The sequence below is a fragment of the Cygnus atratus genome, chromosome 4 (assembly GCF_013377495.2).
Source record: "Cygnus atratus isolate AKBS03 ecotype Queensland, Australia chromosome 4, CAtr_DNAZoo_HiC_assembly, whole genome shotgun sequence".
In the NCBI taxonomy this organism is placed as follows: Eukaryota; Metazoa; Chordata; class Aves; order Anseriformes; family Anatidae; genus Cygnus; species Cygnus atratus.
In genome coordinates, this window is record NC_066365.1 from 20,518,073 (window position 1) to 20,532,396 (window position 14,324).

At 45.1% G+C, this 14,324-nt stretch overlaps 2 protein-coding genes across 5 annotated transcripts in view; one reads left to right on the plus strand and one right to left on the minus strand.

The window, feature by feature from the left end:
• The window catches only part of SNX25 (sorting nexin 25), a 93,686-nt gene extending 86,044 nt beyond the window's left edge, over positions 1-7,642 (minus strand). The window contains exon 1 of the mRNA XM_035557944.2: positions 7,283-7,642. The gene's annotated coding sequence lies outside the window, so the exon portion shown is untranslated. The remainder of the gene's footprint in view (positions 1-7,282) is intronic.
• A 4,535-nt stretch (positions 7,643-12,177) lies between these two features.
• Positions 12,178-14,324, plus strand: part of CFAP97 (cilia and flagella associated protein 97) — a 28,847-nt gene continuing 26,700 nt past the window's right edge. The window contains exon 1 of one of the 4 annotated variants that reach the window (XM_035557908.2): positions 12,178-12,335. The gene's annotated coding sequence lies outside the window, so the exon portion shown is untranslated. The other 3 variants (XM_035557907.2, XM_035557910.2, XM_035557909.2) reach the window with 3 other exon arrangements.

The following is a 14,324-nucleotide window of genomic DNA, read 5'->3' on the forward strand; positions in this document are numbered from 1 at the left end:
TCATTCCACAACGCAACAGCACGAAGCAATATACACAATTCCACAAGGCAGGCTTCCTACATCACTTGATTTATTTTTTTTTTTTTTTTTTTAACATTTCAGTCTGGAACACTCAGGTCGAGAACAAAACACGACCATTGCCTCAGTATTTAGCAGGCAGCACTTCACCAAGATACAAACTCAGGTTTCAGTTTGCTAGAATATTTCATTGGCAGTGCTCTCTGAAGTTGGTACATTTGGTTTCTAAAAGGCACTATTTATTTTCAATGAGCAGCTGCTAACAGCATTGTTTAAAATGAGAAAGTTCAAGATGAATGATTAAAAAGAATTTTAAAGGTAAGAAACAAACATGACCATTAGCAGTGGTGATTTTGCAGTTACACAAACGTAGCTACTGAAGAGAAAAAAAAAAGATGCACAGCATATTGGCTTTTCTGAGAAATTTTCCATACCATTCCAGGCATTGCATACAATGACACGAACAGTCAGAGAAAATTACAGAGCAAGAAAGAAACCTATCTTCAACTTTGTTTAAAAGCAAATTTTCAAGGACAGGTAAGAATCTAACATATCAATAAACTCAAGCATTTAAACGCACTGAAGCGAGGTTGGTTGGGTTTGTTCAGGCTTAAGAAGAAATAGTTAAAGGGAGACCTACTGCTGTCTTCAACCACCAGATGAGGGTAAAGAGAAGGAGCCACGCTTTTTTGCAGCTGTATAGGACAAGGGGCAAAGGACAGAGGCTGTGACACGGGAAATTCCAATCAAATATCAGGTAAAATTACTTTAATCACAAGGCTGGTCAAATACCAGAACAGCAGGCCTGGAAGACCGTGGAGCCTCCATCCTCAGAGATATTCAAAACTGAAAAGGACAAGGCACTGAGCAACCTTTTCTAGTTGGACCCACTTCGAGGAGGAGGTTGGATTAGGTGACATCCTGAGGTTCCTTCCAACCTGAATTATTCTATGATTCAGGATGATCCGTCAGATCTGTGAACTTAATTTCATGCCTGAGAATGGACCAGATCTTAAGTTGCCTTCTCTAAAACAGCCAATCAAACCTGTTTTTTCTTTCAGTCATATCAACTTGCATTTAGCAAAATCTATTAAAACTTAATAGCTTAGCACTGTTTTTGAAAAATTCTGTGTCTGTGAGAATAAAGATGAATCAGCTAAATAAACAGGCACCCTGAGTTGGACAACATATGGCAACAGCCACCTTAAAAACAACAGTGACAGCCTGCTAACACGGGCGTACAGCACCTGTGATAACAGAAGGATTTCAGAAAATTCACATTCCAAACTCAGCTTTATCAACTGAGAGAATGAAAAATCCAGATTTCACTGGAAGGTTTTCTTCCCACCCACCTCAAGTCAGATGGGAAAATGCATGCAGATGTCTCATCTCACAGAGAACAGGTTCAGCTAGAAAGCCTCAACTTGGATGTTTTCACATTTTTCTTCATGCCACTTATCTACAGAAAACAGTGCTACATTTCATGAAACAGTTGGCATAACCCTTACTGAGCCAAACATGTTCATAAATGGATTTAACTTAGTCCAAAGCTCTAGCTTAGCTGTTCCTTAAAACCCAGTATGTTCCCACTACTCCTGACCTGTAAGAGTGGAGCCCAGTTTTGGTTACTGAGGTTACTGACAAAGAGGAATGAGAGAAGCCAGCCTGAAATTTAGTTAAGATTTGACAAAATGACTTACAAGTGGGGGGGAACACATTTGGAAAGAACGCACAAAGAATGAAGTTGCTAACAAGTAGGGACGTCTGCTTCCTGGAACAGTTTAAGTTTTCCCTGAACTTGCCTTTGTTTATGGCCTGGAGAAAGAAAAAAAAAAGATGTGTGTATTTCCTGGAGACTTCTGAATAATACTCATTGTCCGATACTTTTGAGAATGATTTAAGATGCAGACAACAAAAGTTTGAAAGGCCCAGGAAAAGAAAAAAAAAAAAAAAAAGACTGGCATTGAACTTAAGACAAATTTTCAGGCTCAATCTCCTACAGAAGCAAAAATAAAGTTAATGTCATTTATAGGTTTAAAACAATTTAAGTAACTTAAAATTAGCTTCAAAAGGAAAAATAATAATTAAGAAGGTATTTTAACAAGTACACTATATAAATGGTTATTCTGAGAGAAGACAAACACCTTGCGCTATCGATATATCAACCTGCAACACTCAGTCATCAAATGCAATCCTTAAACCACAACAGACATATACACGGCACAGGCAAGCCACACACTTCCTTACTCTGCCATGGAATTAAAGCCAGAAGCAGAGAAAAATTAACAATTATTTCTATTACATTAAATCAATTACAACAAAACTAAAACAGCGCTCAGGACAGGCCACACAATATAAACGCACGCTGCACATGTTTGATCTGTGCTCTACGAGGCAAGGACTACATCTAGTGCAGCAGACAAGAACTCTCCAATTACTTACTCATCACTGCTTGCTCCATCCCCTGCTACCCTAACAACTTTCTTCTTCTCTTTGTATAACATACATCAACATCAGACTGGACTTCTATGATAAAGAGTTACAGCTTCAGATAATACTTTACTTAATTCAGCTTTAAGTGAGCCTGACAGATGTTTCCTTACAGTAGTAAACACTACTACAGTCACGATGCAACACTCTGCCTCCCTTATGTTCCTGGAAAAGAGCAGATCATACACAGACCATTTCCCATCATCTCACTATTCATTTTTCTGTGGTATAAATGAAAACAGTCCTATTTTCCAGAATGCAGAGGTTTCGGTGATTACCTAACCCAAAGAGGAATGGTTTACCTGCACCTTCATTTTAATGCCAGATTCAGGAAAAATCCACATTCAGTGATGGAACAAGCCTTTAGGAACATAAAACATTGTCACAAAAGTCCCCCTAAGCGGCCAAAACTTAAGAGCAAAACATTTCTAAAAATGGAGAGCTACTAAACAGAATCAAAGAAGAGTAATCGAATACGTCAGGAGCTGAATTTTAGAGAAACACTCAGAACCGCTGGCAATCACAGGAAACTAAAAGCAGGACATCAGAATCACTGCACTTTTTGCTGAAAACAAAACAAAAGCCAGCACCGTTTGTTTATTTTCTGTTATTGCTGCGTGGCAAACCAGTTGGCTCATTCTCTATAGAGAGTATCATTCATTTAATCTGCATTTATAATGCAGCACCTGAATCTAATAAAGAACTCCTTGTTGTTTGCATTACTTAAATGCAGTTGATAAACCAACCACGTTACTTAGAGACTTTACTTTGAATCAGAGTCAAAATACTGCAAAGAAAACTGTCCTGCCAGTTTTTTTGGTGAAGTCACGACTCACACTGGAAACGTGGGAAAACGTGTTCTCCTTCCCACTGCCACAGTTAATGTGACTCTTCATGGAAGTCAAAGCCATCTCCCCCCTACAACCACACAAACTGAGAGCAGGAACAAGCTTGAATTAAAAAAGGCGGCATGTAACAAGTCCCTTCCAGGGCAATCTTTGGTGTTAGCACATCTGCTCACACCTCAGAGGTGAAAATCTCCTTTGGGACTTCCACATTTTAACTAAAGTGCTGTTGGTTTGCCATGCCTTTTTGCTGTCTTGCATCTTGCTGTCCTCCTCTGCCACAAATCATCTGGTCCTAGAACGGCTCCTGAACAGTGCTGAAAGATACCTGATAACGTAGCGTACAATTTCACAGTGTCATTTGATTTTTACTGTTTAAGTATGAATAGGAACTATTTGCCAATATTATTAATTCCTGCAGGTATGCGAACGAATAATTAAAATTATGATTTGACTATACATCTCTCTTCCGTTCTCTTTCAAGTAAAAGTATTAAAAGGATACAGGGAAAAAACAAGCTTTGCGGGGAATCTAGAACACTGCCCAGCTATACCTTGGGATCAGAGCTCTCACATAGAAAAAGACTACGTTTAAAATGCACTTCATCGTGAGAATATAAATTGCATACCTTTCTTTGCAGTTCTCAGCAGGTTTCAGACGCCCTTACTGAGATACCCAATTTTAACAGAAGTCTTCATCTTTCAAGTCTCAACGGGGAAAAACACCATTTAGGACAAAGCAAAGCTTCGTATTTGGAAGGATAGGTTTCACTAGAAGCAAATTCAAGCACGACGAAAAAAGGAATACACTTCACATTGCTAAGTCCAGACTTGCGGTATTGCCCTTCCTCACCTGCATTATCCCCTGGCATGAACAGATTCATGAAATTCAGCAGCATTAAACTCGCACTGTAAGTACCTGTAGAATAGAGAACTTAACAAAAAAAACTCTGATTTTTCAGCACAGCATAAAGAGCTCGATCCAAGTCCCTTTGAAGTTGATTGAGTACTCCCACTCACTTTCCAAGAGCTGAGCCTGACTCCCACTAGAGTAAATATTTATCACCGTATGCTTTTTTTCCCTCATGTTAACCCCAGTATGAAAATCATTCAAAGAATGATAAATGGGCATATCTGCCTTGAGCTCACACACATAGAACAAATGCAAAAGAAGATTCCATCTGTAAGACACCCTCCCACCCAAAAAAAAAAAAAGCATTACACCAACATAGGGTTCTTTCCTACTCTTGAAGGACGAAGGATGTGATAAGGTTGAAGGAATTCTAACTTCACTGTCTCCCTGCTACCAGCTCCCAGAAGAGACAATACAGCATCATAAGGCTCCATGAGAATGGGAAAGTAACAACTGAATGATAATAAGAAGGCAGAAGAAGAATAGGATGTATAATAAAAAGATTAACCTTTTTTTTTTTTAAAGTAAATGTACAACAGACACTTGCAAATAAAAATCTTAGTGGATGGCCTACATTTCTATATGCTGTTTATCCAGACATTATTATTTTCTCCACCTACATGTTGCTGAAGCACCAATCAGGAAAATTGCTAAACATACACAAAATGATGTTCAGAAGTAGTACTTCAAGGAGCCTGGGAGACTTTAAGCCATTGTGTGTCAAAAAAATATGTATGTATGTATATATAAAAACAGAACTGTACACTGAAGGCATGAGAAACCCAAGCAAGACACCTGGAACTATAGCTTCTGAAAAGAAAGGGTAAAATACTTCACTCCTTTTTAGACAATCCCTTTCTTTCATACAGCCAGATTAAATTTTGATAACAGTGCAGGGAGGGAAGAAAGAAAAGTTTTTAACTGGATCAGGGGGAGAGTAAATAAACAACCCCAGAAGGAAGGCTGGAGTTGGTACTGCTGCTTTGGCAGAGACTTTCAAACACAAGATTTCAATTCTTTTCTGAAATAACCAGCACACACCGTAGAGCTCCAACAAATCCAAACACCACGTACTAGACCATGCAAAACAAGAGCAGGCGTGCACTACCTATACAGACGAATCCAATGGATGGACACAGGCAGAGAAACACAAAGAGAAACAGGCGGTAGCAGACCACAAAAAACAACGTTCACAGAGGGCACAGTAAGTGAAACGACTGCATTTGTCTCTGGACGTTTCTACTTTCACTCCTGTTCGGTGGGCTCATGCACTGTGTTTTTCACAAAGGAAGGGGGGCGGGGAGAAGAGCTATAAATTCAATTTATTTTTTTTTTCCTTTAATGCTGGGCTTCCCAAATTAAACTGATTTTTCACTGTTTGTCCATTTCACAAATCTGCAAGGCTGCTCCTCATTGCAGCAGTGGGGAGATTTCAGTTATTAAGTTTATGGAAAGGTTCTTTGCAGTACATATACAATTTGTTCTCTTAAAAGTGACTTAATACACGCACAGATGTTCAGCTAAGGATGCCAGCACATAAATGTCACTGGAACTATAACACTACTGCTTAAATATGCAAATCTACAAATCTGAAGAGATTTATTAATGATGCATTTTTCTCTTCTGTTTTAAGGCAGCTGAATGGTAAAATGCAAAAACAAACAGTCCCTTACTAACCAGGACTCCTTAGGAACCTAATGCACATTGCTACAACAAAAACCAGCAGAACCATCCTTTGCTGTGCTCACTTAACACTACATACAGGACAGGTACCTTCTGCCTATCATTTGCTGACTTTCTGCACAACATCTTCTAATTTTCTTCTTCTCCCATTCATTTGCCTCCTAATCTCCTACCCCGAGGCCAAAACCAGTATAACATGCACCCACTGCCACAACTGGATTGTAAACACCCCCCTGCAAGCTGTATTTTTCGCTGAAGTCACCAACCCCCAGCCAAACCATCCTGTCTACTGATGGCAACGTTCTGCCAGCTTCCCTTAAACACAGGCCTGGAAAAACGTACTCACAAACACAGTCTCCTTCCCTCCACCGGTCAAAGGATGAAGAAATAAAGCACGGCTGCAGTTCGTTAGCTGAGCTGATTGGCAAGATGGAAGGATGGCCAACTACACCAGCGAGTGATGTCTAACAGGTTCTCTGCCCTGTCAGCACCCTGTGCTTTCTGCAAGTTTGGCTGCACCAGCTGCAGCCGTACGCAAGCGACAGCACAAGTTATTTACCTGCTGCTGACAAGAACAAGGCATGTACCAGGCATAACGAGACGTAGCTAGGCTGTACGGCGAGGTGGCACAAACCATGCCCCGTTTTTCTTCCCAAAGTGCTCTCAGATATCTCGTGTGACACCGTCAAAGCGAAACGGCACTTGGGTGGTGCTGTCTGCTGCCGAGCACTTCACCTGCTAACACCCCGCTGAGGTCCACGGCTCACTGGTGAGCAGACGGGGGGCACCGTACTGGAGCCCCCGCTGCGATGGCAAACACCACATCCCTGCTACCGGTGCGCGGAGCCCAAGGCGAGCAGATCCTCGTTTCCGGCAGCAGTTTTCCAAGCCTGGCTTAGGAGTAGCTCCGGAGAGCTTGTAGTGGATGGGAACGAAGTTATTTTGGCTAGCTCTTCTACCTGGACTCCCAAACCCTTGTGCCATCAGCGCCGCTCAGAAGAGACTGAAGAACACCGCTAACAGTCAGCTACGAAGGGGTCGTGAGAACGAATCGGTACCGCTTAGGAGTACGGAAAACTGGTTTATCTTTGCACAGCGGTCCGAGCCGCTCCGAGAGCGCGCTGGCACTGCCCCAAGGGCATTCCCACAGCGCTGCCCAACGCCACCAGGCTTCGGGGTCCCCCCTCGCGCACCCCCCGCTGACGGCACTCCGCCAGCGGGAGCGGCGAGGAGCGGAGCCCCCGAGGAGCGGAGCCCCCTCGGGGCCGGGTCCCGCCCCGGCTCCGCGCCCAACTTCTCCCCGAGGCGCGGGGGGGTCCCGGGGCGCCACTTACCGCCGGCAGGCGCGGGCGGGGAGCGGCGGGGAAGCCCGGCGGGGGCAGGCGGCGGCGGCAGAGCAGGCCGAGCAGGGCGCCCAGCGCGGCGGCGGCGGCGGCGCAGCCCGCGTAGAGGGCGAGGCGGAGCAGCGGCAGGGCCAGGCAGAGCGGCCCGCAGCCCCCCGCCTCCTGCCGGCCCAGGTAGGCGACGGACACGGCCAGCAGCGCCAGCCCCGCCGCCAGCACGAAGCGGGACGCGCCGGGGTCCCCGTCCTCTTCGTCTTCGGCCGCCTCCTCCTCCTCCTCGCCGCTGCGGCCGCCGTGCGAGCACGGAGGGGGGGCGGCGGCGGCGGCGACCCCCGGCGCCTCGGGCTGCCCGGCCGTGCCGCTAGCGCTGTCGGCAGCGGGGAACATGCTGCTCGGGGCGCCGCGGGCACGCAGCGCATCTCCCGCTAGCCGCCGCAGCCCCCCGCCAAGGCGGCCGCTGCCGGGGCCCCTCTCCTCCTCCTCCTCCTCCTCCTCCTCCGCCTCCCCTTCGGCCTCCGCCGCCCGCCGCCACTGGCACCGCTGCGGCCGCCGGGGGAGCCGGAGCTCATGCCCGGCGGCGGCGCGGCACGGCGCGGCTCGGCTCGGCTCTCGGCACGGCTCGGCCGCTTCCTGGCGGGAGCCCCCGCCGCGCCTCCCGGCGGCCGGCAGGGGGAGGAGGCGGAGGCGGGGCCGGGAGGGAGGCCGGCGGGGAGGCCCCACACAGGCCGGGGGGAGATGTACGACACCCGGAGCCGCTCTTCAGCCGTCCTCGCGTCGGCCCCTGCCCCTAAATAGCTGAGTTTCGGACGTAAAACGTTGGTGGAACAGTGAAATGGGAAGTTGGCGGTCCCGCTGAACGGCCCCTCTGCCCCAAGGGAGGCCCACCGCCACACTCCTTCTGGTGATCCGTGACTGCTCGTAGCACAGCACCTGGTCCAAAAAACTCCTCGCGCGGCGAAAGCCTTGCCATATTGCTGCCGTGCTGCGCGTACAGATTTACTTTGCCATAGGTAGGGTGCGCTTACAGCTCCCGCTGACTCGTAGCGGCCACCAGCCACAGCCAGAGCACGAGGCCTGGGGCTCTTTACAGCAGGAGCAAACTGCAAGGCCTTCAGGAAGCCAACTCCACAAGAGTGAACACAAGCACGTACTCATGGGCTTTGTTTTGAGGGGAGACATCTCGCTAAATTTAAGCGCTGTAGAAGTGTTTAGAAGTATTGAGACTCCTACGAAATGCTTTTGGTTTCAGACTGTCACTATTCCGATGGGCTTGGTGTGTCAAAGAGCCCTGAATTGTCTTTTAAACAACTGGTATTGGTGCTGAGGTTGGAGACGCTTATTTATTCACATTCAGTAGTTACTTCTATAAGATTAATGATAAAATTCGTATGAAAAAAGGGGTGAACGCCAAAGCCCTGATCTTGTGAATGCTTAGATTTCTGTATAATCTCAAGAGCACAAGCAACCGTTTTAAAACTAAGCTCTGAACTTTCCAGTGCTTCTGAGATATTGAGCAAGTCAAGGCCAGGAGCTGGAATATTTAGTTATGGCCTTAACATTGCACTCCAGAGATGGTTTAGGGCTCAGTTTATGGCACAGAACTGTAACGGAAACATGGACAATACACAGTATTTTCTAAGCTAGTTCTAACCTAACCCACAGAACAGCCTGACTTGTGGATCAGATTGTTTGTCTCCATATATACATGCCTTTTCCTTTTAGAGTTTTGCACAGAAATCTATTTCCTCTCAAAATAGTGAAGTAGTTTTGTAGCAATTTCAGCTCCCGTTTCAGTCACTGACCAGAAGAGACTCTGCTCCTTAAGCTGATCCTTTACGATAGCTTAAATATAGTTTTATTGTACAGTTTATTCTATTTAGTGGATATTAAATTGCACAAAGCTCATTTAAGGACTAGCTCAGACCATCCAGGGTGTCCAAAAGGGATTACTTGAGTAATGTGTCTAATGTGATTAAAGGTGAAAATCGTCATATACAGAAAGTGAAAACACTACTGCAATGACAGTGCCAAAGCATCCTGATGCTGCACCAAAGGGCTTGAGGTACAAGGTTCTTTCAATATCTCTGGTCATTATGACCAACAGAGAGATTCTTGCAGAGTCCAAGAGCTTTTGGAGAAGGCCCAACATGCCAGAAGGTTTCCTGTAATGTTATTTTACTCTCATCAGGTAGAAAACAAAAAGCAGAGATCCAACTCCCAGCACACACTTAATTCCTCAGAGTTCAGAAAATATGAGGCTCTGGACTGAGTTCAACATCTATTCTGGGATCTCAAGAAAGAGCCACACAAGAAACAAGACAGAGTGTGGAGAGGCCTTCTGCAGCAAATGCATTCAGGAAACTGCCCGGGCCTCTGTCAAAACTACTTAGGGGAATTAAATTTTTAAATTAACCTGAAGCAGAGCTTGTAATGCTGTTAGTTCTGTGTAAACAGAGGTTATTTTCTCATTAGAGTATTAATTCTCAGAAGTGGAGAGGAAGATAAAAAATAAACCTAACTACAGTGAAGGTTTAGTCCTGCAGTGCTTACGCACAAAACCAGTTCTTGTCTGAATGAGTAATCCTACCAATTTTAGTTAGGATTTACACATCATACCCTGAATTAGATATATCTAAATCAGTTCAAGTGTATATCCATAGAGCTAGAGGGAGCTTTGATTGTTTTTCTTTTAGTCTTTAATAAGATTCTATGATTTTCCAACCTGACATACAATTCCTAATATTTTAGATGATGTCCTAGCTCCACGCAAATCGGTGGCAATTTTCAAGTTCAGTTCAGTGTTACTTGAATTCCCCCTTTTGTACTTTATAAAATACATTTCTGTACAATACAAAAAGGACTTCAGAAGTGATTTTTTTGGACTGGGGATTATGTTATTATCTTTCTATAACTATTTCATCCGTCATGGAATTAGTTTGTGAGATAAGCTATTCAAACTCTACCTTTTTCAAGCATTACAGCAAATACATTTCCTACAAAGAGAAGACTTTATCTCATTTTAAAACAGAAATTATGTCTGATTTGGGTGAAGAATCAGCATCTTCGCTTTTCTCCTTTGAGCAAAGAGTATAATTAGCTTGTTTATAACATATCCTACACCAAGCCCCAGCGTTCTGAATTCAGTTTTGTATCTGTCCTTAAAGTGACAGTCTTGCAACTTTTGCCTTCACAGTACTGCAAACTTGTAACTTTTATAAATTTGCACCTTCAAAATGTTTAGACAAGCTTAATGCTATAGCAAAGGCTTTCTTTCATTTGCTTAGTCTTTTGTGGGCCTTTCTGGTTCAAATCATGTTGCTGTAGAGGTTGGCAATTTACTACTATCACGTACTATTTTTCTTATAAGCTCCATTCCTCCCTTACTGAAAATTAGTTGAATTGCTCTCATATGAAGAGCACTTTTTATTTTGTTGCCTGAATTTCTGCAGAATATGTAAGTTAGGCTGAGTACTTTACAAATATTAACTGATTTATTCTCATTATACTTTTTTACGAGTGGTGTATTTTGCAAATAGGAACCTGATGCACAGGAAAAACAAAGGGCAAAAGTACCTACTTAACGTGCAATGTGAGATAACAGAGAGAGAATTTTTGGAATGCTTAGTGTTTTGTAGCACTTGGTATTTTCCAAATACAGTTCCCATTGATTTCAACCGCAGTTGTGATTATTCAACATTTCAACAGTGAGTTGAGCAAGGTTCCTGAAAATGAGAATGAAATACATCATGAAATATGAAAAGTTAATTCAAGTGAGTTGAAGAACCTCCATTAAACACTGTAGCAGTAGTAATAGAATCTGGTTAACACAGAGGAATTCAGTTACGTTATCCGGAGATTTTCTTTCTTTACTTGTAGTATTCTGCCACGTTCCCTATATGTATTTTAAAATGTGTTTGTATATATGCGCACATACATACACATACTCTGTGTGTGTCTATATTCATGTGCCAAATTAAATAGGGCCGTATACACAACAATTGTCTTGGCTGCACAGCCTGATTCAACTCAAAATTCAATATGCTCAGCAAAAAAAATGATCATGTCATTAAATCTCTTTCATAATGAATAATGGGACCATTTTTTGTTTGTTTGTTTTGAATCTTTCTTCTCACAGTTCTTTCCTACTTTCTTAAAAAGTCATATTGCTGTTATTAAAGGCATGCCAAGGTCTGCTATTTCAACTGCCCCCCCTCAAAAGAGCTGGAATCTTTCCCACCCTTATACAGGTCACTACCACTTACAGTGGCAGATCATTAGTGGTAGTTGCCACCCACCTAATCAGTGCCAGAAGTAATGAAACTCTGCCTGAAGGCTTCATCCATTTATCTTCAGTAATTACTGTGAGATTCAAGGATGTGGAGATCAGGGTGAATCTTGAGGGAGGGACGTGTTCTGGTAGAAACAGGTACTTCCATCTGCTCCTCAAATCTGTCTCCTTTAACATGGAAGACCATCACCTTAATGTGAGGCCTCATCACCTCAATCAGGAGCACCATCACCTGAGCATGGGGTCCGTCACCTCAACCCGAGCCACCACCACCTCAGCATGTGGCGGCATCGCCTCCACGTGGAGCCCCATCACCTCAACCCGAGGCAGCATCACCTGAAGCTGGGACCCTGTTACCTCACCACGGGGCCCCCTCACCTCAACCTGAGGCCCCATTTCCTCAAGCTGGGTTACCATCGCCCTAACTTGTGGCGCCATCACCTTAAGTTCGGGTGCCGCCCCCTCGGTGTGGGCGTTATCCCCTCGGCACGGGCGCCATCACCTCAGTACGGGCACCATCCCCTCATCGAGCACCCCAACTGTCTCCCCAGCTCCCGAAGGGCTGAGGAAGGAGGGAAGGGAACCGAGACCCCTCCCAGCACTCGTCTCCCTTCCCGGCCCCCTCAAGCACCGCCTCTCCCCGCCCGGCGACGCGAGGGGGCCGGCCCGGGCGGCGTACGAGGCGCTCATCGAGACGGCGGCCGCAGCAGTGCTGCGCCGTTCCTTTCTTCCCCTCCTCTCTCTCCGCCCGTCCGTGTGAGTATCCGCCCCGGCTCCTGCGCGGTTACCACAACGAAGCCGGGGGGAGGCGGCGGTTGTTCGCCCAGGGCTGCCGGCCCGCTGTGGCGGCGGCCGGGCCTCCGGGGTCCCTGCCGGGGGGCGCCGCTGCCTCCTCGCCGAGGAAGGTGCCCGGAGAGTGGGTGTGCAGCGGGAGCGGGTCTCTGGCGTTTCCCTTCCCCGGCCTCTGGTCAGTTTTGCCCTCAAATGCCAGCTCAAACGAGGTGGGAAGCGCGTTTCTTTGTTGTTGTTGTTTATTTAATTTTTTATTAAGGACTTTGCTGTCTTACTACTTTGGTTGCTGCCTGAGTGACACGTATGTAGGTGTCCCTCGAGTGCGTGGTGCGTGCTATGTTGGGAGGGCTTCTGCTGGTGCTGAGCCGCCAGGGTTTAGTCATGCTGTCCTGAAACGCGTTTTGTGCCGTGTTGCTGTGTGGTGCCTGCCCTCCTTGCTTCTCGGGGAGGTTGGGGAAGAAGATTTCCTCCTGAGGTACTTGCACAGCACCGGCCCTCCCCGGTGGAGTTACAGCATTGTGCGCACCATCCTCGGAGTTACCAGGCTGTGAGGGGTGCGCAGGGGAAGCTCGACCAGCATTTAGTGTTTTATAAAATGTGTCTGTTAAGTGACTAATGGTTGCGTTTATTCGGTAGGAACTAAGTCATCCGAAGCAATTGCTGTAAACAGCTCGCCTCGTGCATGGTAAATCTTTGCGAGTTGCATCTTTGCTGTTTCCTCAGGACAATGGTATTGTAGCTCCTCCTGGCCTGCCCAGGGCTGTATTTTTCATTGCTGGGTCCCAAGATGGGACCCAAGTAGTTTGGAAGAATAACCAGCCACCAAATGTCTTGGGCCCATATGGATTTGTGTGGAAACCCCAAGAGGTGACTGTAGAGTTACCAAAGAGGTAACTGTAAACCTAGAGGTACAGTTACCAGAGATAACTGTAAATCCTGGGCCTTCCCTGCCTATCGTTTCTGTGGCTGCTGCAGTTGAGCAGAATAACTAAATCCATTCCAAAGTGTCTCAGCGAGACGATATAACAAACAGCAATGTGTGTCATGCTTGTGAAGCCCTGTTTGCTCTGGAGTTTTCACAACATACTAAGGAAGTCAACACTTTAAAATACGTTATGCCCTAAGACATGCTAAGCTACAACTTAAACTACCTTTAATGCCTTGCTGAAGTGTTTCCAATGTTGTTCTCTTGAATCCAATTTTTTAGAAGCTGGTTTTTGTTATAGTATGCAAAGGCTTACATTTGTCCCTTCATACTATAAAACATATAAGAAGTATTTAGTGTTTGCGCTTGGACATTTATATATTTATAAATTTTGTGGTTAAAGTTTGCAACATTCATGGAAACAGGCAAGAAAGCTGCAGGTTGGAATGACTATAACAGAAATAGCAGTGCAAAATTTTTGTTGGACCTCTGCATTCCTCTGTTATGAGGTGTTCAATATAGAGCATCAAGTGTGTTTTTGTGCATTATTGCTTCTGTGGAAAAAATAGTTAAACTCTTTCTCCTGAATAGGAAGCTTCTTGGTAGCAACTGATCACTGGAGTTGTCAATGGAGGGAGAAAAAAGTTGCACAGAAAGTGAAATTCTTCAGAGAAACTGTTTGAAGACTAAAATGAAGTCATTGTTACTAGAAAATTAATCACCAGATGTTAGTTGAAGAGCGGGTTCATAAAATAATCAGTCTTCAAATCTTAGGACTCATTTTTTTGGAATGCTTTGAGCTCTTTCGATGCTTTTTCTTAGTCATTTTGTTGTGTTTGCATTGTTCCTTTGTATTTTCTCAGCCTAGATATTCCTTGTAATGGTGTGAAATGGAGAGTACAGAGAAGGAGACAACAAGGAATTTGGGGACATACTCTTCCTTTTGGGGTGGGCTTAGAGCTTTTTATGACCTAGTGGGTTTTTTTTGACTTGTTTTTGTGTTGTGCCATGGTTAAAAGGGTATTCAG